We start from the raw sequence: 23548 nt of genomic DNA, 5'->3' as shown, positions 1-23548 counted from the left end.
GTTTTCTCACAAAATCAATCCTGATTACGGCTTCTTTCCCTCACTCTACTCCTCCCAGTTCCTTCCAACCTCCCCTCTCCTTTTCTGTCTTTCATGAGAAAAGAATAGGCTGCAAAGAGACAATATGGAAATATAACAAATTAAATACAACACGGTAAAACACACACCATCACATCAATGAACAGCATCGAAAAAGGACTTGGAACACCTACCTGTATCCCACAAACAGTGGCTCCGGGGAACTCAGTGTGTTCAGACGCCTGATGTAAAATGGAAACAAGCCGTTCCAGCTGAAGGCACAGAAAGAAGATGGAGCCACACCCAAAGTCACTCGCTGGTACCCCAAGGCCAGCAGTGGGAGTGTGGGAAGGCATGCAGGGAAGAGAACTGGGGAAGATATCTGAGTTGTAAGCAGCTGGGGACCAACCGGGATCCACCATCCCTGCACCACCCACAGAGGGTATCAGCAGTACTCTTCCTTCTCGTTCTCACTGAAGCCACAGGCACTGGGCTTTGTTTGCTTGCTTTCTAGAGCAGGTGTCTCACTTCCACTGCTGGACTCGAACTGACCACCTAGTGAAGGACTAATGTGGATGATCTTGACCTCGTGATCCTCCGGCCTCCACCTGCTCAATCCTGGGATTACAGGTGTGTGCCCCCAGGCAGGGCTTTATGCCATGCTTGTGTGCCCTGTGTGAGAGGCAAGCATACTAACCACAGAGCTACATCTACAGCGCTCAATGTATATATTCTAGGGAAATTTGTCTCGTAGAATGAAGTATAAAGAGCACGCACGTCCAATGCACAAAACTATGGTCCATAAGAGGTTCCGAGAACGCTAGTAATGGAGACATGAGCTTAAAGAAGGACTTGTATTATTTATGAATGGAGGCAGTCATGAAGGCAGATGGTGTGGGAAATGATAGATAGCAAGGGCAATCCCCTCCAATGAGTGGCTCTCATAATGCACCTTTGTGTGAGGAAGAACACGGGTCAGGGAGGGAACTGTTCTGAGCCCTCCATATGCCTTCCCTTACTCAGGGCAATGTGACCTGATAAAGACTCACAAATGGTCTCTTAATTCTTTCCCGTGTGTTAGTTCTCTGCCTCTGTGATCAAGGCACATGCCCCAGGGACAGAGACAGCGCTGTCTCTGGTTCTGCCTTCATCCTGACAGATATTCTGGGAGAATGGGTTGACAAAGCATTTGAGTTCACAGATGAAAACCTTGACCTCATGACATGCGGGGCCTTCTGGAATGACTCAGGAGAACTGAGAAGGCTGCCTGGCCGCGGAGAAAACACTGAAAGAAAGAGGAGCCTCAGCCTCATCTCCCCAAAACTCTATCCTGGGAGGACGCTGAGCAACCAGAGAAACGGCCCAGCCAACGGGACAAGAGGGTGGAAAACTCAAGTGAAGGTGCTCACCGACATATCTCAACTCATGGGCCTGAAGACCATTTCCTCCTGAGGGCTGCCAGCTCAGGGTTCACATTGCTTGTGTCTGTGTCCCAGCTAGACCACCTTTGAGCTTGTGTCTGTGTCACACTCGAGCATTTGTGAGCTTGTGTCTGTGTCACACACCACCATTAGTGAGCTTGTGTCTGTGTCCCAGCTAGACCACCTGTGAGCTTGTGTCTGTGTCACACTCGAGCATTTGTGAGCTTGTGTCTGTGTCACACACCACCATTAGTGAGCTTGTGTCTATGTCACACACCACCATTTGTGAGCTTCTGTCTGTGTCCCAGCTAGACCACCTGTGAGCTTGTGTCTGTGTCACACTCCAGCATTTGTGAGCTTGTGTCTGTGTCACACACCACCATTAGTGAGCTTGTGTCTGTGTCACACACCAACATTTATGAGCTTCTCTCTGTGTCCCAGCTAGACCACCTTTGAGCTTGTGTCTGTGTCACATTCCGGCATCTGTGAGCTTGTGTCTGTGTCCCACACCACCATCTGTGAGCATATGTCTGTGTCACACACCACCATTTGTGAGCTTCTGTCTGTGTCCCAGCTAGACCACCTGTGAGCTTGTGTCTGTGTCACACTCCAGCATTTGTGAGCTTGTGTGTGTCACACACCACCATTTTTGAGCTTGTGTCTGTGTCCCAGCTAGACCACCTGTGAACTTGTGTCTGTGTCCCAGCTAGACCACCTGTAACCTTGTGTCAGTGTCACACATCATTATCTGTGACCTTTTGTCTGTGTCACACAACAAAATCTGTGAGATTGTGTCTGTGTCAAACTCCACCATATGTGTCGTTTTGTCTGTGTCCCACTGCAATATTTGTGACCTTGTGTCTGTGTCACACTCCAGCATTTGTGATCTTGTGTCTGTATCACACACCAACATTTGTGAGATTGTGTCTGAGTCCCACACCACCATCTGTGAGCTTGTGTCTGTGTCACACAGCAGCATCTGTGAGCTTGTGTCTGTGTCCCACTCCAGCATCTATTAGCTTGTGTCTTTGTCACAACCAACATTTGTGAGATTGTGTCTGTGTCACACACCACCAATTGTGAGCTTGTGTCTGTGTCACACACCAACTTTTGTGAGCTTGTGTCTGTGTCACACACCACAAGTTGTTACCTCTTGTCTGTGTGCCACTGCAGCATTGCTTAGCTTGTGTCTCTGTCACACTCCAGCATTTGTGAGCTTGTGTCTGTGTCACACACCTTCATTTCTGAGCTTGTGTCTCTGTCCCACTCCACCATTTTTGGCGTTCTATCTGTGTCACACTATATGATCTGTGAGCTTGTGTCTGTATCACACTGCAGTATCTGTGAGCTTGTCTGTGTCACACTCCAGTATTTGTGAGCTTGTGACTGTGTCACACACCACCATTCATAAGCTTGTGTCTGTGTCACCTACTAACATTTGTGAGCTTGTGTCTGTGTCCCACTCCAGCATTAGTGAGCTTGTGTATGTGCCCCACTCCAGCATTAGTGAGCTTGTGTCTGTGTCACACTCCACCATTTGTGAGGTTGTGTCTGTGTCCCAGCAGTATCTGTGAACTTGTGTCTGTGTCCCACACCACCATCTGTGTTCTTGTGTCTGTGTCACACACCACCATCTCTGAGCTTGTGTCTTTGTCACCCACCACAATCTGTGAGCTTGTGTCTCTGTCCCAATCCAGCATCTGTACCTTGTGTCTGTGTTCCACTCCAGCATTGTGAGCTTGTGTCTGTATCACACTCTACCATTTGTGATCTTGTGTCTGTGTCTCACTCCACCATTTGTGAGGTTGTGTCTGTGTCCAGAAGCACCATTTGTGAGCTTTTGTCTGTGTCCAACACCACCAGTGTGAGCTTGAGGCTGTGTCACCCACTACCATTTGTAATCTTGTGTCTGTTTCACACTCCAGCATTTGTGAGCTTGTATCTGTGTTACACTCCACCATCTGTGAGGTTGTGTCTGTGTCCCACACCACCATTTGTGAGCTTGTGTCTGTGTCACACACCAACGTTTCTGAGCTTGTGTCTGTGTCACACTGCACCATATGTGAGCTTGTGTCTGTTTCCCACTCAAGGATCTCTGAGCTTATGTCTGTGTAACACACCTGCATCTGTGAGCTTGTGTCTGTGTCACACTCCAACATTTGTGAGCTTGTGTCTGTGATACACACCACCATTTGTGATCGTCTGTCTGTGTCACACTCCAGCATTTCTGAACTTGTGTCTGTGTCACACTCCAGCATCTGTGAGCTTGTATCTGTGTCCCACACCAACATTTGTGAGATTGTGTCTGTGTCACACAGCACCAATTGTGAGCTTGGGTCCATGTCACACACCAACATCTGTGAGCTTGTGTTGGTGTTCCACTCCACAATTTGTGAGCATTTGTCTGTGACACACACCATAATTTGTGAACTTGTGTCTGTTGCACACTCAAGCATTTGTGAGCATATGTCTGTGTCAAACTCGACCATCTGTGAGCTTCTATCTGTTTCATGCTACATCATCTGGGAGCTTGTGTCTGTGTCACACTCCAGAATTTGTGAGCTTCTGTGTGTGTCACACAGCAGCATTTCTGAGATTGTGTCTGTGTCTCATTCCACCATTTGTGACCTTGTGTCTGTTTCCCACTCAAAGATCTCTGAGCTTATGTCTGTGTAACACACCTGCGTCTGTCAGCTTGTGTCTGTGTCACACTCCAACATTTGTGAGCTTGTGTCTGTGATACACACCACCATTTGGGATCGTCTGTCTGTGTCACACTCTAGCATTTCTGAACTTGTGTCTGTATCACACTCCAGCATCTGTGAGCTTGTGTCTGTGACACACACCAAAATTTGTGAGCTTGTGTGTGTGTCAAACACCACCATTTGTGAGCTTGTTTCTATGTGCCACACCATCATTTCTGAACGTGTATCTGTGTCACACTCCAGCATCTGTAAGCTTGTGTCTATATGACACTCCAGGATCTGTGAGCTTGTGTATGTGTCCCACTGGAGCATTTGTGATTATGGGTCTGTGTCACACAACTCCATTTCTGAGCTTGTGTCTGTGTCCCAAATAATTTGTGAGCTTGTGTCTGTGTCACACTCCACCATTTGAGAGCATGTGTCTGTGTGACACTCCACCATTTGTGTTTTGTGACTGTGGCACACTCGACCATCTGTGAGCTTATGTCTGTGTCACATTCCAGCATCTGTGAGCTTGTGTCTGTGTCACACACCATTTGTGAGTTTTCTCCTGTGTAACAATCCACGACTGTGAACTTGTGTCTGTGTCACACACCAGCATCAGTGAGCTTGTGTCTGTGTCCCACACCACCATCTGTGAGCTTGTGTCTGTGTCACACACTGCCATCTGTGAGCTTGTGTCTCTGTCACCCACCACAATCTGTGAGCTTGTGTCTCTGTCCCATTCCAACATCTGTGACCTTGTGTCTGTGTTCCACTCCAGCATTTGTGAGCTTGTGTCTGTATCACACTCTACCATTTGTGATCTTGTGTCTGGGTCGCACTCCACCATTTGTGAGGTTGTGTCTGTGTCCAGAAGTACCATTTGTGAGCTTTTGTCTTTGTCCAACACCACCATCTGTGAGTTTGTGTGTGGTGATATTTTATTTGTACTGAAATGTTATTTTAATTTTATGTTAATAAATAAAGTTGCCCTGGGGTCAGAGCTATTAGAGCCATAGTGAGAGCGTGGTGGTTAGAAGAGCTAGGTAGATTTCTGTGTGTTCAGGGATACAGCCAGTATTGGAGACATACGCCTTTAAGACCTGGAGGGCAGTACTTACAGGCAGTGATGAGGCAGTCATGTGGTTGGGTTTACAACAAATGAGAAGGCAGAACAGAAAGATTATTTAAACAGGGACACAGGAAGTACCTCCCTCTCTCGGGGAAGCTAGGAGCACTGGAGGAGGTAAGATTTTATCTCTGAGCTCTGACCTCTCGGCTTTTCTCTTTTACCTTGGCTCTGTGTTTCTTATTTTAAAAAGACGATTGGTTACATCTACATCTGGCGCCCAACGTGACAAGAATCCATTAAAAACTGCTTGGGGCCGGCTCCCTAGCCGGAGCAGCCGGCTCCCTAGCCCCAGCCCAGGTCTGCTTGGGCTCAGGCCGGACTGTGAGCTGCTTGCTTAAAGCCAGTGCTACAAACAGCTCAGGCCTGCCCTGCTAAACAGGGCCCCTGGCTGTAAAGCCAAGCCTTGACTCGGCTCAGAGGGAACAAGTGGCTGGCTTTAAGCTTTAGCCGGCTACCCCTTCACTTTCACTTTCACTTTCACTTTCGCTTTTGCTTTCTCTCTTGCTTTCTCTCTGTCTCTCTGTTTCTCTCTCTCTCTCTCTCTCTCTCTGTCTCTCTCTCTCTCTCTCTCTCTCTCTCTCTCTCCCTCTCTCTCTGGATTTACACCTAGGACTCTAGGTGGCTGTTTTGAAATTCGCTCGGATTTCTACTGTTCTACGCAGATTTGGTAAGTCATAAAGGAAACTATTTAAAAGACAAATTTTTTCCACATTTAAAAAAAATGGGTTTCCTATGTACATTGGAAGAAAATTGGGTTTTGTTTGAAATTTTAGGCAGTCTGACAATGGAACAACTATATGAAAAGATTAGTATTATGGGAATTATGCAGTTAATCACCATGCTTATTCTCATTTTACTATTTAAAAAGATAGTCGATTTAAGTGCCAGGATAACAGCTTTAGAAAAACCTGTTAATTTTAACAGTGAAGTTGGTTCAAGTTTGGATCATAAGGTTACAGAAAGAAAGCCTGTTTTCACACAATCATCCTTAATTTATCCTGTAACCGTACAGCAGATGCCTGATCAAATGGCTACACAAAATATCTGGGCTCCAATTGAACTGATGGATTTTAAAAGGTTTAAGGAGGCAATAGTATCTTATGGCATGCATTCCCCATATGTAAAGCAAATGTTAAACTCTTGGTCAACATATAATAGGATTATACCACAGGACTGGCGGGACCTTGCACAAGCTGTTCTGGAACCCAGCCAGAGAATTCAATTTCTGACTTGGTTTAAGGAGGAAGCTAGAAACGTAGAAACACAATGGAGGGATAAAGGAATACAAGTTTGTCAGGATCAGCTTATTGGAGAAGGCCAATATGCTTCAATACAAACACAATGTTTATATGATGTTCAAACTGTAATTTTATGTTGAATGGCAGCCTTGAATGCATGGGACAGAGTTGATGAACCAGGAAAAAAACCTGAGTCATTCACAAAGGTTATGCAAGGCCCAAAAGAATCTTTCACAGATTTTTTAGAAAGACTGGCTTCAGCAGTAAACAGAATGGTCTCAGGATCAGAAGCTAGTAAGGCAATAATTGAAGCTTTGGCATTTGAGAATGCGAATGCAGCATGCAAAAGAATAATCAGGCCGTTAAGGGCAAGATCTGCACCTTTGGAAGATTGGATTAGAGAAACAATTAATGTTGAGGTTGATGAGCATGATACGTGGGTAGGAGAAGTAATTTCAAAAGGTTTGAGGAGTGTTAGATGTTTTGGGTGTGGAAAGCAAGGACATTTTAAAAGGGACTGTAAACAGGTCAATCCTAGAAGCAATGTTTCTTCAAGGAACAATGGCAACAGAATGCCCCTTCCTTCTGGAGTATGCAGAAGGTGTGGTAAGGGAAAACACTGGACCAACGAATGTAGATCAACAAAGGACAGACAGGGTAATCCTTTGCCTCAGTTTTCGGGAAACTCCCGGAGGGGCCTCATGCAGGCCCCCATAGCAAAACCAGTTCAAACCTTTCCTGCAGCTGTAGAGGAAATCCCTGCTCTGAGCGATTAAATAACCAAATGACTATTGGAATAAATCAGGCTGGTCAGGATGATGAAAAAGAGAGAATAGAAAATTCAGGAGAAAACATAAAGAAAATTTTTTGGCAAACTTCTATTAATGAACAGAGACCAAAATTAACGATAAAAATAAATGGTGTTTTGTTGTCTGGTCTGGTAGACACAGGTGCGGACATTACCATAATTGCACCAGAATTTTGGCATCCAGCTTGGCCTCTTCAGGAGGTAAACGTTCAACTGTTAGGAATTGGGACATTATCTGGAGTGAAACAGAGTGCAAGATGGCTGGAATGTATAGGTCCAGAAGGACAGAGAGGAAAATTAAAACCATATGTCGCTAACATAGCTATGAACCTGTGGGGTCGAGACTTGTTGCAACAATGGAATACTCAGATTAAAATCCCTCCAATCTCAGAAACAAATCATAAACTAGCACATGTTTCTGAGAGAAATATTAGAAGGCATTATTTTGAGTGGTCACCAGCCATCCATATTATACAGGAACAGGGCACAACAACTGATAATCCTCCAAAAATACCAACAGCTCTACCTTTAAAATGGTTAACAGACAAGCCTGTATGGGTTCAGCAATGGCCTTTAACAACAGAGAAACTCCAGGCTTTAGAAGAGCTGGTAGAAGAACAGTTAAATGCTCAGCATATTGAACAGTCAACCAGCCCTTGGAATTCTCCTGTATTTGTTATTAAAAAGAAATCTGGTAAATGGAGAATGGTAACAGACCTTAGAGCAATTAACAAAGTAATTCAGCCGATGGGCTCTCTACAATCTGGAATTCCTTTGCCTACTCTGTTACCAAAAGGATGGCCTCTCATAGTTATTGATTTAAAAGACTGTTTCTTTCAATACCCTTACAAGAAAAGGACAAAGAAAGATTTGCTTTCACAGTGCCTACTTATAATAATTCTCAACCGGTTAAAAGATTTCAATGGAGGGTCCTCCCACAGGGAATGTTAAATAGCCCATCTCTGTGCCAATATTTTGTACAACAGCCATTGGAAGTGATACGTAAAAAATTTCCTAAATCTATAATTTATCATTATATGGATGATATTTTACTAGCTGACTCAAATGCAGATACTTTAGAAAGAATGTTTGAAGAAGTAAAGAAAATTTTGCCTTGCTGGGGATTACAAATTGCTCCTGAAAAAATACAAAGAGGAGATTCTATTAATTATTTAGGATATAAAATAGAGCTACAAAAAATTAGACCCCAAAAGGTGCAAATTAGGAGAGATAGACTACAGACTCTTAATGACTTTCAAAGATTATTTGGAGATATTTCGCATCTACGAACTATTGTTGGGGTAAAAAATGATGAACTGACTAATTTGTTCAAACCCTTAGAAGGTGACAAGGACTTAAATAGTCCAAGAGAATTATCACCTGAAGCTGAGAAAGAATTGGCCTTGGTAGAAAAGAAAGTACATGAAGGGCACGTGGATCGTATTGATCCAAAGCTGGATTGCATTTTGGTTATTTTACCCTCTAGGCATTCCCCTACTGGAATATTAATGCAGAGGGAAGATATTATATTGGAATGGATATTTTTACCAAATAAACCAAATAAAAAATTAAAAACTTATGGGGAAAAAATCTCTGACTTGATTTGGAAAGGAAAATTGAGACTTCGTCAATTAGCAGGAATAGACCCAGCAGAAATTGTCGTACCTTTAACTAAGGACGACATTGAAAAATTATGGACAGAAAGTGAACCTTGGCAAAGAGCTTGCAGTAATTTTTTGGGAGAAATTAACAGCAAATATCCCAAAAGCAACAGAATTGATTTTATAAAGAGAGCTGATTGGATCTTGCCTCGAATTGTACGGCAAAAACCCATATCTGGAGTTCGTACATTTTATACAGATGCCAACAAAGAAGGAAAGGCAGGTTACAAATCAGAAAATTTAAGTAAAGTGGTACAAAGTCCTTATAATTCAGTGCAAAAATCAGAATTGTATGCTATTCTGTTGGTATTAATGGATTTTTCAGAACCTCTCAACATAGTAACTGACTCTCAGTATGCTGAAAGAGTGGTATTACATATTGAGACTGCAGAATTTATCCCTGATGCTTCAGAATTAACTTCACTATTTATTCAATTACAAGATACAATCAGGAAAAGGAGTCATCCTTTATATATAACTCACATCCGATCTCATACTGGTCTGCCAGGCCCTCTAGCACAAGGCAATGATGAGATTGATAAATTATTGATAGGAAATGTGCTGGAGGCCTCAGAATTTCATAAAAAACATCATGTCAATAGTAAAGGTTTAAAAAAGGATTTTCCCATAACCTGGCAACAAGCCAAAGAAATAGTAAAGAAATGTCCTACTTGTTCCTTCTATAATCAAACACCATTACCAGCAGGATGTAACCCAAAGGGTACTCAGAGGAATGAAATCTGGCAGATGGACGTGTTTCACTTTGCAGAATTTGGAAAACTGAAATATGTACACCACACTATCGATACTTATTCAGGATTTCAATGGGCAACTGCTTTGAGTTCTGAAAAAGCTGATTCTGTAATCACTCATTTGCTAGAAGTTATGGCCATTATGGGTATACCTGCACAAATCAAAACTGACAATGCTCCATCATATGTCTCTGTTAAAATGAAACAGTTTTTTGCTTATTACAATATAAAGCATATTACAGGTATACCACATAATCCTACAGGTCAAGCAGTTATAGAAAGGTCAAACAGAACTCTAAAGGATATGCTAAATAAACAGAAAGGAGTAACAAAAACCCCCAGAAATAGACTGCATAATGCTCTATTAACTTTGAATTTTCTGAATGCCAATGAGAAAGGAACAACAGCTGCAGAGAGACATTGGGTAATAGAAAAAACTACAGAATTAAATCAGCCTATATACTTTAAGGATGTGCTGACCTCAGAATGGAAGCCAGGGTATGTATTACGTTGGGGACGAGGTTTTGCTTTTGTTTCTATAGGAGAAGATAAGCTGTGGGTACCATCAAAATTGATAAAGGTTCGATTTGAACAAGAGAAACCTCTTAATTAGAGGAGGTGATAGTTCATCAACCAGCATGAACATCCAATTTAAACTAACTTGTACCTGTAACACATGTCTTTTCATTTAATCAGATAATAACTTGCCAAAAAGGAACATCCCCAAAATTAGTCTTGGGGGAAGGTTTTTGTTTTTGTCTTTTAGGAGAATGAAGGTTAAGGAATCTGAAGAACACAAGACAAATGAGACAACTGAAGAAAAGGGACAAATCATCTATCCCAGGAAACAGAGTATATTGGAGTATATGGCATATGGGTATATATTATCTAAAAAATTTTATGTCTTCTTAAATGTTTGTTTCTGCTTTTCTCTAAAGATTTAACACTATTGGTTTTCTAATAGTCCCAGTTCAATTAAAATTTAAAGCTGACTTTGGAGTTGGAGAATGGCTCTCTCCTTCTTTAAACTCAAGCATGTTGTTAAAATGAAAATACAAACTCCCTGTATCATGACAGAATAAAAGAGCCATTTTCTGCTATGGGACAGGACAAAAGCCAAATTAATTAAGGGACTATTCTATTACTAATCTCAACTCTTTGATTCTATTCTGATTCTTTAAACTTTTCTTAAAGTATAAATTTTATATCAAAATTTACAAGATTAATATATATATACATTTTAAACTTTGTTAAGATATGAATGGTCATATAGAGTACTAACTAATTCTAGAAAAAAGGCTTCAGTTAGCTGCATATATATGTCTTTGTGTTCGAGTCTCTTATCAGTTTTCTGCAGGAAATCACGGCCAGGCCTAACATCAGCTGAAGTCTCCGGAAAGAAGATGGGGCCCCACAACAACAACAACAACAACAATTCCACGTGGACAATAATAATATCACTAAGCTGACAAACATCATCTACAGATCAGCTTTGAACTACAAGGTGCTCAGAACAATTTTGAGATGACTAGCTGAGATGATCCAGTCTCAAAGACTACTTGAATAAGGACTTGAGATAAACCCTGAACTTTGGCTTTATACACAGACTGGATAATAATGAAGGATATAGTTACCTTTCCTAGAATTTGACAATTAACCTAAAATTTTTCTTTCAGGATAAAGATAACTTCGCCCATACCCAGCAGGAAGCAATTTTAAGAATGACGCCCACATTCCCAAAGAGGTGGTGTGGGGCGGGTGGTTTTTTTTTTTTGGTTCTTTTAATGGGTTTTGGGTCTGGGATAATTTTCATTATTTAGGGGGGTAGGTTACAAGTTGTCAAGGGTTAGGAAAAAGGCTAAGCAAAGGAGATTAGATTTAAGGTTCTTGTTTAAAAAAAAAAAGAAAGAAAGAAAGAAAAGAAAAGAAAAAGACAATTACTAGTTTTAAATACTTTACATTATTACCAACTATTAGGATATAAAGAAATGAAAGTTAGTAATTAGACATTACAATAGAAATTGTAGTCATATTAGATATGTTTTAAAAATTGAGCAGATGTATTTTAGACAGGTCATCTTCAAACCCTTCAGAGATCTACAGAATATGGCATTTAAAATGTTTTAATAACTTAGAAATTTTTCTTTTTTGAGACATGTCGGCTCCTGGCAGTACCAATCTACTTCAGAGAAAATATGGGCATTGAAGAAACTGCATATGGAGTTAATTTTCATTGTGGCAAAAGTTAGCCACTGGACAACAAAGTATCCTCGTATCAACAGGACAAAATGGACAGACAGAACACGAAACAAAGGACTACCGATTCCTGCCAAAACAAGTGTGGTTATGGCTTTATCAAAAGGCATCTTCTGAGGCCAGGACAATATGGCACCATCCCTGAAGTCGCCTTCACAATCTGGAAAAGGTACAGTACCCTTTTCTTCGAAGGCAGCTGAACAGGCAGTGGGCCGATGGCTTCTGTTGTGCAATGGAACAGCAACTGAAAGCTCACGCCTCTCAATAGTAGACTGGCATTTAATAGAGGGATGTGGAGAAGGGCATGCTTAGATGAAGCCATATATACACAGCCAAGAAGAATGGACAGCTGAATTCAAAAACCATCAACAATTTCCAGAATTTAAAATCCTGAATCATGACATGACACTAGTGGAATTCAGGTGTTTCTGGTACATGGACTGCTCTCACCCAGTGTGAGGTTGAACTGTTGACCTTGTGTACAACCTACTTCACAAATGAGTCTGTCAGATACGCTAAGCCTATAGGCTGAAGATGATGCCCCAACACTGTGGAGAAACCTCAGGTGACTGTCCAGGCAGCTGGCTGTTTCTGTCAACTCACAAAATTTTTGGAAGTTGCTTTTGTGCACTTCCTGTTTTTATTTTTGTTAGCTAATATTATTTCCTTCTTGGGTCTCTGAGGGAGTTGAAGATTAGTTAGTTATAGTTGAAGATTAATTAGGATAGAAAGTGAATTAGATACATTTTGGACTTACTAAAATAGGATAGATAAGGGAATTATTTTCTCTGATTTGTCAAATACAAATGGACTAGACATCGTTTAGGTATTTGTTACTTGTATATATTGTATATAGTTATTGTACTTTTGTATATAGTTTTTCTTTTGTTAGTTATAACCTTTTGCCTTTTTTCTTTTTATTAAAATAGAAAAGGGGAAATGTGGTGATATTTTATTTGTACTGAAATGTTATTTTAATTTTATGTTAATAAATAAAGTTGCCCTGGGGTCAGAGCTATTAGAGCCATAGTGAGAGCGTGGTGGTTAGAAGAGCTAGGTAGATTTCTGTGTGTTCAGGGATACAGCCAGTATTGGAGACATACGCCTTTAAGACCTGGAGGGCAGTACTTACAGGCAGTGATGAGGCAGTCATGTGGTTGGGTTTACAACCAATGAGAAGGCAGAACAGAAAGATTATTTAAACAGGGACACAGGAAGTACCTCCCTCTCTCGGGGAAGCTAGGAGCACTGGAGGAGGTAAGATTTTATCTCTGAGCTCTGACCTCTCGGCTTTTCTCTTTTACCTTGGCTCTGTGTTTCTTATTTTAAAAAGACGATTGGTTACATCTACATTTGTGTCTGTTTCACACTCCAGCATTTGTGAGCTTATGTCTGTGTCACAAACCACCATGTGTGAGCTTGAGGCTGTGTCACCCACTACCATTTGTAATCTTGTGTCTGTTTCACACTCCAGCATTTGTGAGCTTGTATCTGTGTTACACTCTACCATCTGTGAGGTTGTGTCTGTGTCCCACACCATCTTTTGTGAGCTTGTGTCTGTGTCACACACCAACATTTGAGCTTGTGTCTGTGTCACACTGCACCATATGTGAACTTGTGTCTGTGTCACACTCCACCATTTGTGAGCTTGTGTCTGTTTCCCACTCAAGGATCTGTGAGCTTATGTCTGTGTAACACACCTGCATCTGTGAGCTTGTGTCTGTGTCACACTCCAACATTTGTGAGCTTGTGTCTGTGATACACACCACCATTTGGGATCGTCTGTCTGTGTCACACTCCAGCATTTCTGAACTTGTGTCTGTATCACACTCCAGCATCTGTGAGCTTGTGTCTGTGACACACACCAAAATTTGTGAGCTTGTGTGTGTGTGTCAAACACCACCATTTGTGAGCTTGTTTCTATGTGCCACACCATCATTTCTGAACGTGTATCTGTGTCACACTCCAGCATCTGTAAGCCTGTGTCTATATGACACTCCAGCATCTATGAGCTTGTGTATGTGTCCCACTGGAGCATTAGTAATTATGGGTCTCTGTCACACAGCTCCATTTCTGAGCTTGTGTCTGTGTCCCAAATAATTTGTGAGCTTGTGTCTGTGTCACACCCCACCATTTGAGAGCTTGTGTCTGTGTCACATTCCACCATTTGAGAGCTTGTGTCTGTGTCACACACCATCATTTGTGAGCCTGTGTCTGTGTCAAACTCGACCATTTGTGAGCTTGTGTCTGTGTCCCACACCACCATCTGTGAGCTTGTGTCTGTGTCACACACCTGCATCTGTGAGCTTGTGTCTGTTTCACACTCCAGCATGTGTGAGATTGTGTCTGTGTCACACAGGACCAATTGTGAGCTTGGGTCCATGTCACACACCAACATCTGTGAGCTTGTGTCGGTGTTCCACTCCAGCATTTCTAAACTTGTGTGTGTGTCATACAGCAGTATTTGTGAGCTTGTGTCTGTGTCCCACACCACCATCTGTGAGCATTTGTCGGTGTCCCACTCTAGCATTTGTGAGCTTTTGTCTGTGTCACTTACCTTCATTTGTGAGTTTGTGTCTGTGTCCCACTCCTGCATTAGTGAGCTTCTCTGTGTGTCGCACAGCAGCAGCTGTGAGCTTGTGTCTGTGTCACATACCATTTGTGAGTTTGTGACTGTGTCACACACCACCATCTGTGAGCTTATGTCTGTGTCACATTCCATCATCTGTGAGCTTGTGTCTGTGTCACACACCATTTGTGAGTTTTTTCCTGTGTAAAAATAACGATCTATGAACTTGTGTCTGTGTCACACACCAGCATCAGTTAGCTTGTGTCTGTGTCACACTACAGCATCAGTAAGCTTGTGTCTGTGTCCCACACCACCATCTGTGAGCTTGTGTCGGTGTCACATTGCACCATCTGTGAGCTTCTGTCTGTGTCACACTCCAGCATTTGTGCCCTTGTTTCTGTGTCACACTACAGCAACTGTGAGCTTGTGTCTGTTTCACACTCCACCATTTGTGAGTTGTATCTGTTTCCCACTCAAGGATCTGTGAGCTTGTGTCTGTGTCAAACACCTATATCTGTGAGTTTGTGTCTGTGTCGCACTCCAACATTTGTGAGCTTGTGTATGTGTCCCACTCCAGCATCTTTGAGCTTGTGTCTGTGTCACACACTAACATTTATAAGCTTGGTTCTGTGTCCCATACCACCATTTGTGAGCTTGTGTCTGTATCCCACTCCAGCATTTCTAAACTTGTGTGTTTGTCATACAACAGTATTTGTGAACTTGTGTCTGTGTCCCACACCACCATCTGTGAGCAATTGTCGGTGTCCCACTCTAGCATTTGTGAGCTTTTGTCTGTGTCACCTACCACCATTTGTGAGGTTGTGTCTGTGTCCCACTCCTGCATTAGTGAGCTTCTCTGTGTGTCGCACAGCAGCATCTGTGAGCTTGTGTCTGTGTCACATACCATTTGTGAGTTTGTGACTGTGTCACACATCACCATCTGTGAGCTTATGTCTGTGTCACATTCCAGCATCTGTGAGCTTGTGTCTGTGTCACACACCATTTGTGAGTTTTCTCCTGTGTAACAATCCACGATCTGTGAACTTGTGTCTGTGTCACACACCAGCATCAGTGAGCTTGTGTCTGTGTCCCACACCACCATCTGTGAGCTTGTGTCTGTGTCCCACTCCAGCATTTCTGAGCTTGTGTGTGTGTCACACAGCAGCATCACTGAGATTGTGTCTGTATCCCACACCACCATTTGTAAGCTTATGTCTGTTTCACTCTCCAGCATTTGTGAGCATGTGTCTCTTTCAAACACCATCATTTCTAAGCATGTGTCTCTGTTACACTCCACCATCTGTGAGGTGTTTCTGTGTCCCACACCACCATTTGTGAGCTTGTGTCTGTGTCACACACCAAAATTTGTGAGCTTGTGTCTGTGTCCGACTACAGAATGTGAGATGGTGTCTGTGTCTCACTCCACCATTGGTGAGCTTGTGTCTCTGTCACACACCAGCAACTGTGAGCTTGTGTCTTTGTCCCACTCAAGGATCTGTGAGCTTGTGTCTGTGTCACACACCTGCATCTGTGAACTTGTGTCTGTGTCACACTCCAACATTTGTGAGCTTGTGTGTGTGATACACACCACCATTTGTAATCATCTGTCTGTGTCACACTCCAGCATTTCTGAGCTTGTGTCTGTATCACACTAAAGCCTCTGTGAGCTTGTGTCTGTGACACACAGAACCATTTGTGTGTGTCTGTCTGTGTTACACTCCAGCATTTCTGAACCTGTGTCTGTATCACACTCCAGCATCTGTGAGCTTGGGTCTGTGACACAGACGAAGATCTGTGAGCTTGTGTGTGTGTGTCAAACACCACCAACTCTGAGCTTGTGTCTGTGTCACACACCAGCATCTGTGAGCTTGTGTCTGTGTCCCACTACAGCATGTGAGCTAGGGTCTGTGTCTCACTCCATCATTAATAATCTTGTGTCTGTGTCAAACTCCACCATCTGTGAGCTTGTGTCTGTGTCACACACCAGCATCTGTGAGCTTGTGTCTGTGTCCCACTACAGCATGTGAGCTAGGGTCTGTGTCTCATTCCATCATTAATAAGCTTGTGTCTGTGTCAAACTCCACCATCTGTGAGCTTGTGTCTGTGTCACACACTGCCATCTTTGAGCTTGTGTCTGTGTCACCCACCACAATCTGTGAGCTTGTGTCTCTGTCCCATTCCAACATCTGTGACCTTATGTCTGTGTTCCACTCCAGCATTTGTGAGCTTGTGTCTGTATCACACTCTACCATTTGTGACCTTGTGTCTGGGTCGCACTCCACCATTTGTGAGGTTGTGTCTGTGTCCAGAAGCACCATTTGTGAGCTTTTATCTTTGTCCAACACCACCATCTTTGAGCTTTTGTCTGTTTCACACTCCAGCATTTGTGAGCTTATGTCTGTGTCACAAACCACCATGTGTGAGATTGAGGCAGTGTCACCCACTACCATTTGTAATCTTGTGTCTGTTTCACACTCCAGCATTTGTGAGCTTGTATCTGTGTTACACTCCACCATCTGTGAGGTTGTGTCTGTGTCCTACACCACCATTTGTGAGCTTGTGTCTGTGTCACACACCAACATTTCTGAGCTTGTGTCTGTGTCACACTGCACCATATGTGAACTTGTGTCTGTTTCACACTCCACCATTTCTGAGCTTGTGTTTGTTTTCCACTCAAGGATCTGTGAGCTTATGTCTGTGGAACACACCTGCATCTGTGAGTTTGTGTCTGTGTCAAACTCCAACATTTGTGAGCTTGTGTCTGTGATACACACCACCATTTGTGATCGTCTGTCTGTGTCACATTCCAGCATTTCTGAACGTGTATCTGTGTCACACTCCAGCATCTATAAGCTTGTGTCTATATCACACTCCAGCATCTGTGAGCTTGTGTATGTGTCCCACTGGAGCATTTGTGATTATGGGTCTGTGTCACACAACTCCATTTGTGAGCTTGTGTCTGTGTCCCAAATAATTTGTGAGCTTGTGTCTGTGTCATACCCCACCATTTGAGAGCTTGTGTCTGTGTCACATTCCACCACTTGAGAGCTTGTGTCTGTGTCCCACACCACCATCTGTGAGCCTGTGTGTGTTTCAAACTCGATCATTTGTGAGCTTGGGTCTGTGTCCTACTCCAGGATCTGTGAGCTTGTGTCTGTGTCCCACTCCAGCATTTGTGAGCTTGTGTCTGTGTCACATACCAGCATCTGTGAGCTTGTGTCTGTGTCCCACACCACCATTTGTGAGATTGTGTCTGTGTCACACAGCACCAATTGTGAGCTTGGGTCCATGTCACACACCAACATCTGTGAGCTGTGTCGGTGTTCCACTCCACAATTTGTGAGCATTTGTCTGTGTCACACACCATAATTTGTGAACTTGTGTCTGTGTCACACTCAAGCATTTGTGAGCATATGTCTGTGTCACACTCGACCATCTGTGAGCTTCTGTCTGTTTCACGCTACATCATCTGGGAGCTTGTGTCTGTGTCACACTCCAGAATTTGTGAGCTTCTGTGTGTGTCACACAGCAGCATTTCTGAGATTGTGTCTGTGTCTCATTCCACCATTTGTGAGCTTGTCTGTGTGTCACAACCAGCAGCTGTGAGCTTGTGTCTGTGTCCCACACCACCATTTGTGAGCTTGTGTCGGTGTCACATTGCACCATTAGTGAGCTTCTGTCTGTGTCACACTCCAGCATTTGTGCCCTTGTTTCTGTGTCACACTACAGCAACTGTGAGCTTGTGTCTGTGTCACACTCCAACATTTGTGAGTTGTATCTGTTTCCTACTCAAGGATCTGTGAGCTTATGTCTGTGTCACACTACAACATTTGGTAGCTTGTGTATGTGTCCCACTCCAGCATCTTTGAGCTTGTGTCTGTGTCACACACTAACATTTATAAGCTTGGTTCTGTGTCCCATACCACCATTTGTGAGCTTGTGTCTGTGTCCCACTCCAGCATTTCTAAACTTGTGTGTGTGTCATACAGCAGTATTTGTGAGCTTGTGTCTGTGTCCCACACCACCATCTGTGAGCATTTGTCGGTGTCCCACTCTAGCATTTGTGAGCTTTTGTCTGTGTCACATACCTTCATTTGTGAGCTTGTGTCTGTGTCCCACTCCTGCATTAGTGAGCTTCTCTGTGTGTCCCACAGCAGCATCTGTGAGCTTGTGTCTGTGTCACATACCATTTGTGAGTTTGTGACTGTGTCACACACCACCATCTGAGCTTATGTCTGTGTCACACTCCAGCATTTGTGAACTTGTGTCCGTGTCACACACCAGCATCAGTGAGCTTGTGTCTGTGTCCCACACCATCGTCTGTGAGCTTGTGTCTGTGTCCCACTCCAGCATTTCTGAGCTTGTGTCTGTGTCACCCACTACTATTTGTGACCTTGTGGCTTTGTCCGACTCCAGCATTTGTAAGCTTTAGTGTGTGTCATACAGCAGCATTTTTGAGCTTGTTTCTGTGTCCAACACCACCATATGTGATCATATGTCTGTGTCCAACTCTAGTATTTGTGATCTTTTGTCTGTGTGACACACCACCATTTGTGAGGTTGTGTCTGCGTCCCACACTAGCATTTGTGAGCTTGTTTCTGTGGCACATACCAGCATCTGTGTGCTTGTTTCTGTGTCCCACTCCAGCATTTGTGAGCTTTTGTCTGTGTCCCGGTCCACCATTTGTGATCTTGTGTCTGTTTCACACACCATTTGTGCGTTCGTGTCTGTGTTACACACCACGATCTGTGAGCTTGTGTCTGTGTCACACACCACCATCTGTGAGCTCATATCTGTGTCACATTCCAGCATCTGTAAGCTTGTGTCTGTGTCACACTCGACTATTTCTGAGCTTGGGACTGTGTCAGATCCCTCCATTTGTGAGCTTGTGTCTGTGTCACACACCATCAACTGTGACCTTTCATCTGTGTCACACAACAATATCTGTGAGCTTGTGTCTGTGTAACACTCCACCATTTGTGAGCTTGTGTCTGTGTCACACACCATTTGTGAGTTTGTGCCTGTGTCACCCATCAACATCTCTGAGCTTTGTCTGTGTCACACACCAGCATCAGTGAGCTTGTGTCTGTGTCACACTCCAGCATCTATGAACTTGTGTCCTTGTCAAACTCCACCGTTTGTGAGCTTGTGTCTATGTCCCACACCACCATCTGTGAGCTTGTGTCTGTGTCACACACCATTTGTGAGTTTGCGTCTGTGTTACACACCACGATCTATGACCTTGTGTCTGTGTCACACTCCACCTTTTGAGAGCTTGTGTCTGTGTCACATTGCACCATTTTTTAGCTTGTGTCTGTGTCCCACAACACCATCTGTGAGCTTGTTTCTGTGTCTCACACCACCATTTGTGAGCTTGTGTCTGTGTCACACTGCAGCATCTATGAGTTTCAGTCTGTGTCCCACTACAGCATGTGAGCTTGTGTCTGTGTCTCACTCCAGCATCTGTGAGCTTCTGTCTGTGTCACACACCACCTTTTGTTAGGTTGTGTCTGTGTCCCACTATAGCATTTATGAGCTTGTGTCAATGTCACATACCAGCATCTGTGTGCTTGTGTCTGTGTCCCACATCACCATTTGTGAGCTTGTTTCTGTATCCCACTTAAGGACTTGTGAGCATGTGTCTGTGTCACACTCCACCATTTGTGAGCTTGTGTCTGTGTCACACTCCAAGTTTTGTGAGCTTGTATCTGTGTAACACAACACCATTTGTGAGCTTGTGTTGTGTCCCACACTATCATTTGTGAGCTTGTGTCTGTGTCCAACACAGCATCTTTGTGCTTGTGTCGGTGTCACACACCAACATTTCTGAGCATGTTTCTGTGTCACAAACCACCATTTGTGAGCTTGTGTCTGTGTCCTACACCACCATTTGTGAGCTTGTGTCTGTGTCACACACCAGCATCTGTGAGCTTGTGTCTGTGTCCCACACCACCATTTGTGAGATTGTGTCTGTGTCACACAGCACCAATTGTGAGCTTGGGTCCATGTCACACACCAACATCTGTGAGCTTGTGTCGGTGTTCCACTCCACAATTTGTGAGCATTTGTCTGTGTCACACACCATAATTTGTGAACTTGTGTCTGTGTCACACTCAAGCATTTGTGAGCATATGTCTGTGTCACACTCGACCATCTTTTAGCTTCTGTCTGTTTCACGCTACATCATCTGGGAGCTTGTGTCTGTGTCCCACTCCAGGATCTGTGAGCTTGTGTCTGTGTCCCACTCCAGCATTTGTGAGCTTGTGTCTGTGTCACACTCCAGCATCTGTGAGCTTGTGTATGTGCCCCACTTGAGCATTTGTGATTTAGGGTCTGTGTCACACAGCTCCATTTGTGAGCTTGTGTCTGTGTCCCAAATAATTTGTCAGCTTGTGTCTTTTTCACACTCCACAATTTGAGAGCTTGTGTCTGTGTCCCACTCCAGCATTTGTGAGCTTGTGTCTGTATAAGAAACCATCATTTGTGAGCTTGTGTCTCTGTCCCACACCACCATTTGTGAGGTTGTGTCTGTGTCTCACTCCACCATTTGTGAGTTTGAGTCTGTGTAACACACCACCATCTGTGAGCTTTTGTCTATGTCTCACACCTCCATTTGTGAGCTTGTGTCTGTCTCCCACTCCAGCGTTTGTGAGCTTGGATCTGTGTCCCACATCACTATTTGTGAGCTTTTGTCTGTGTCCCACTCCAGCAACTATGAGCTTGTATCTGTGTCACACTCCAGCATCAGTGAGCTTGTGTCTGTGTCACACACATTTGTGAACTTGTGTTTGTGTCCCACTCTACCATTTGTGATCTTGTCTGGGGCACACACCACCCTTTGTGAGATTGAGTCGGTGTCCCAGACCACCATTTGTGAGCTTGTGTCTGTGTCACACTCCAGCATCTGTAAGCGTGTGTCTGTGTCACATACCACCATTGTGAGCTTGTGTCAGACTCACAAAACAGCCTTTTTGATCTTGTGTCTGTGTCACACTCCACCATTTGTGAGCCTTTGTCTCTGTAAAACACCATTTGTGAGCTTGTGTCTGTGTTTCCCACCATCATTTGTGAGCTTGTGTCTGTGCCACACACCAGCATCTGTGAGCTTGTGTCTGTGTCACACTCCAGCATCTGTGAGCTTGTGTCCGTGTCCCACTCCAGCATTTGTGAGCTTTTGTGTGTGTCACACAGCAGCATCTCTGAGGTTGTGTCTGTGTCCCACTCCAGCATTTGTGAGCTTGTGTCTGGATCTATGAGCTTGTGTCTGTGTCCCACACCTGCATCTGTGAGCTTGTGTCTGTGTCACACTCCAACATTTTGAGCTTGTGTCTGTGTCACACACCACGTATTGTGAGTTGTTCCTGTTCACACACCACCATTTGTGAGTTTGTGTCTGTGTCACACTCCATCATTTGTGAGCTTTGTTTGTGTCACACACCACCATTTGTGAGATTATGTCTGTGTCCCACTACACCATTTGTGAGCTTGTGACTGTCAAACACCATTTGTGAGCTTGTGTCTGTGTCACACTACCATTTGTGAGCTTGTGTCTTTGTCAGATTCCACCATTTGTGACCTTGTTTCTGGGTCCCACACGACCATCTGTGAACTTGTGTCTATGTCCCACACCACCATATGTGAGCTTGTGTCTGTGTCACACTCCACCATCTGTGAGCTTGTGTCTGTGTTAGACACCACTATTTGTGGGCTTTGGTGTGTGTCACACTCCACCATTTGTGAACTTGTGTCTGTGTCACACTCCATCATCTGTGAGCATGTTCTGTGTCACACTCCAATATTTGTTACCTTGTGTCTGTGTCCCAGATCACGATTTGTGAGTGTGTGTCTGTGTCACACTGTAGCATCTGTGAGCTTGTGTCTGTATAACATTCCAGCATCTATGAGCTTGTGTCTGTTTCACACACAACCATTTGTGAGCTCCTGTCTGTGTCACAATCCATAATTTTTGAGCTCGTGTCTATGTCACACTCTAGCATCTCTGAGCTTGTGTCTGTGTCCCAAACCATCATATTTGAGCTTATGTCTCTGTCGCACACCACGTTTTGTGATCTTGTGTCTGTGTCACACACCATTTTTTGTGAGTTTGTGTCTGTGTCCCACAATATCATTGGTGAGCTTGTGTCTGAGTCACACCACCATATGTCAGCTTGTGTCTGTGTTCCACAACAGAAACTGTTAGCTTGTGTCTGTGTCACACTCCCGATTTTGTAAGCTTGTGTCTGTGTTCCAATCCACCATTAGTGAGCTTGTGTCTGTATCACACACCAATATTTGTGAGGTTGTGTCTGTGTTTCACTCCAGCATTTGTGAGCTTGTGTCTCTGTAACACCGCATTTGTGAGTTTGTGTCTCTGTCACACACCAGCATCTGTGAGCTTGTGTTTGTGTCCCACACCACCATTTGTGATCTTGTGTCTATGTTACACACCAACATTTGTGAGATTGTGTCTGTGTCCAACACCACCATTTGAGAGCTTGTGTCTGTGTCACAAACCAGCATCTGTGAACTTGTGTCTGTGTCAGAAAAAACCATTTGTGATCTTGTGTGTGTGTCACACTCCACCATTTGTGTGCTTGTGTCTGTGTCCCACACCAAGATTTGTGAGCTTGTGTCTGTGTCCCACTCCAGCAACTATGAGCTTGTATCTGTGTCACACTCCAGCATCTGTGAGCTTGTGTCTGTATAACACACCATCATTTGTGAGCTTGTTTCTGTGTCACACACAGTCATTTGTGAACTTGTGTTTGTGTCCCACTCCACAATTTGTGATCTTGTCTGTGTCATACTCCAGCATCTGTAAGCGTGTGTCTGTGTCACATACCAGCATTGTGAGCTTGTGTCAGTGTCACACAACAGCATTTTTGATCTTGTGTCTGTGTCATACTCCACCATCCGTGAGCATGTATCTGTGCCACACTCCAGCGTCTGTAACCTTGTGTCTGTCACACTCCACCATTTGTGAGTTTGTGTCTGTGTCCCATTCCA

Source organism: Peromyscus maniculatus, chromosome X, assembly GCF_049852395.1.
Source record: "Peromyscus maniculatus bairdii isolate BWxNUB_F1_BW_parent chromosome X, HU_Pman_BW_mat_3.1, whole genome shotgun sequence".
Classification (NCBI taxonomy): domain Eukaryota; kingdom Metazoa; phylum Chordata; class Mammalia; order Rodentia; family Cricetidae; genus Peromyscus; species Peromyscus maniculatus.
Note: the sequence above shows the minus strand (reverse complement) of the source record.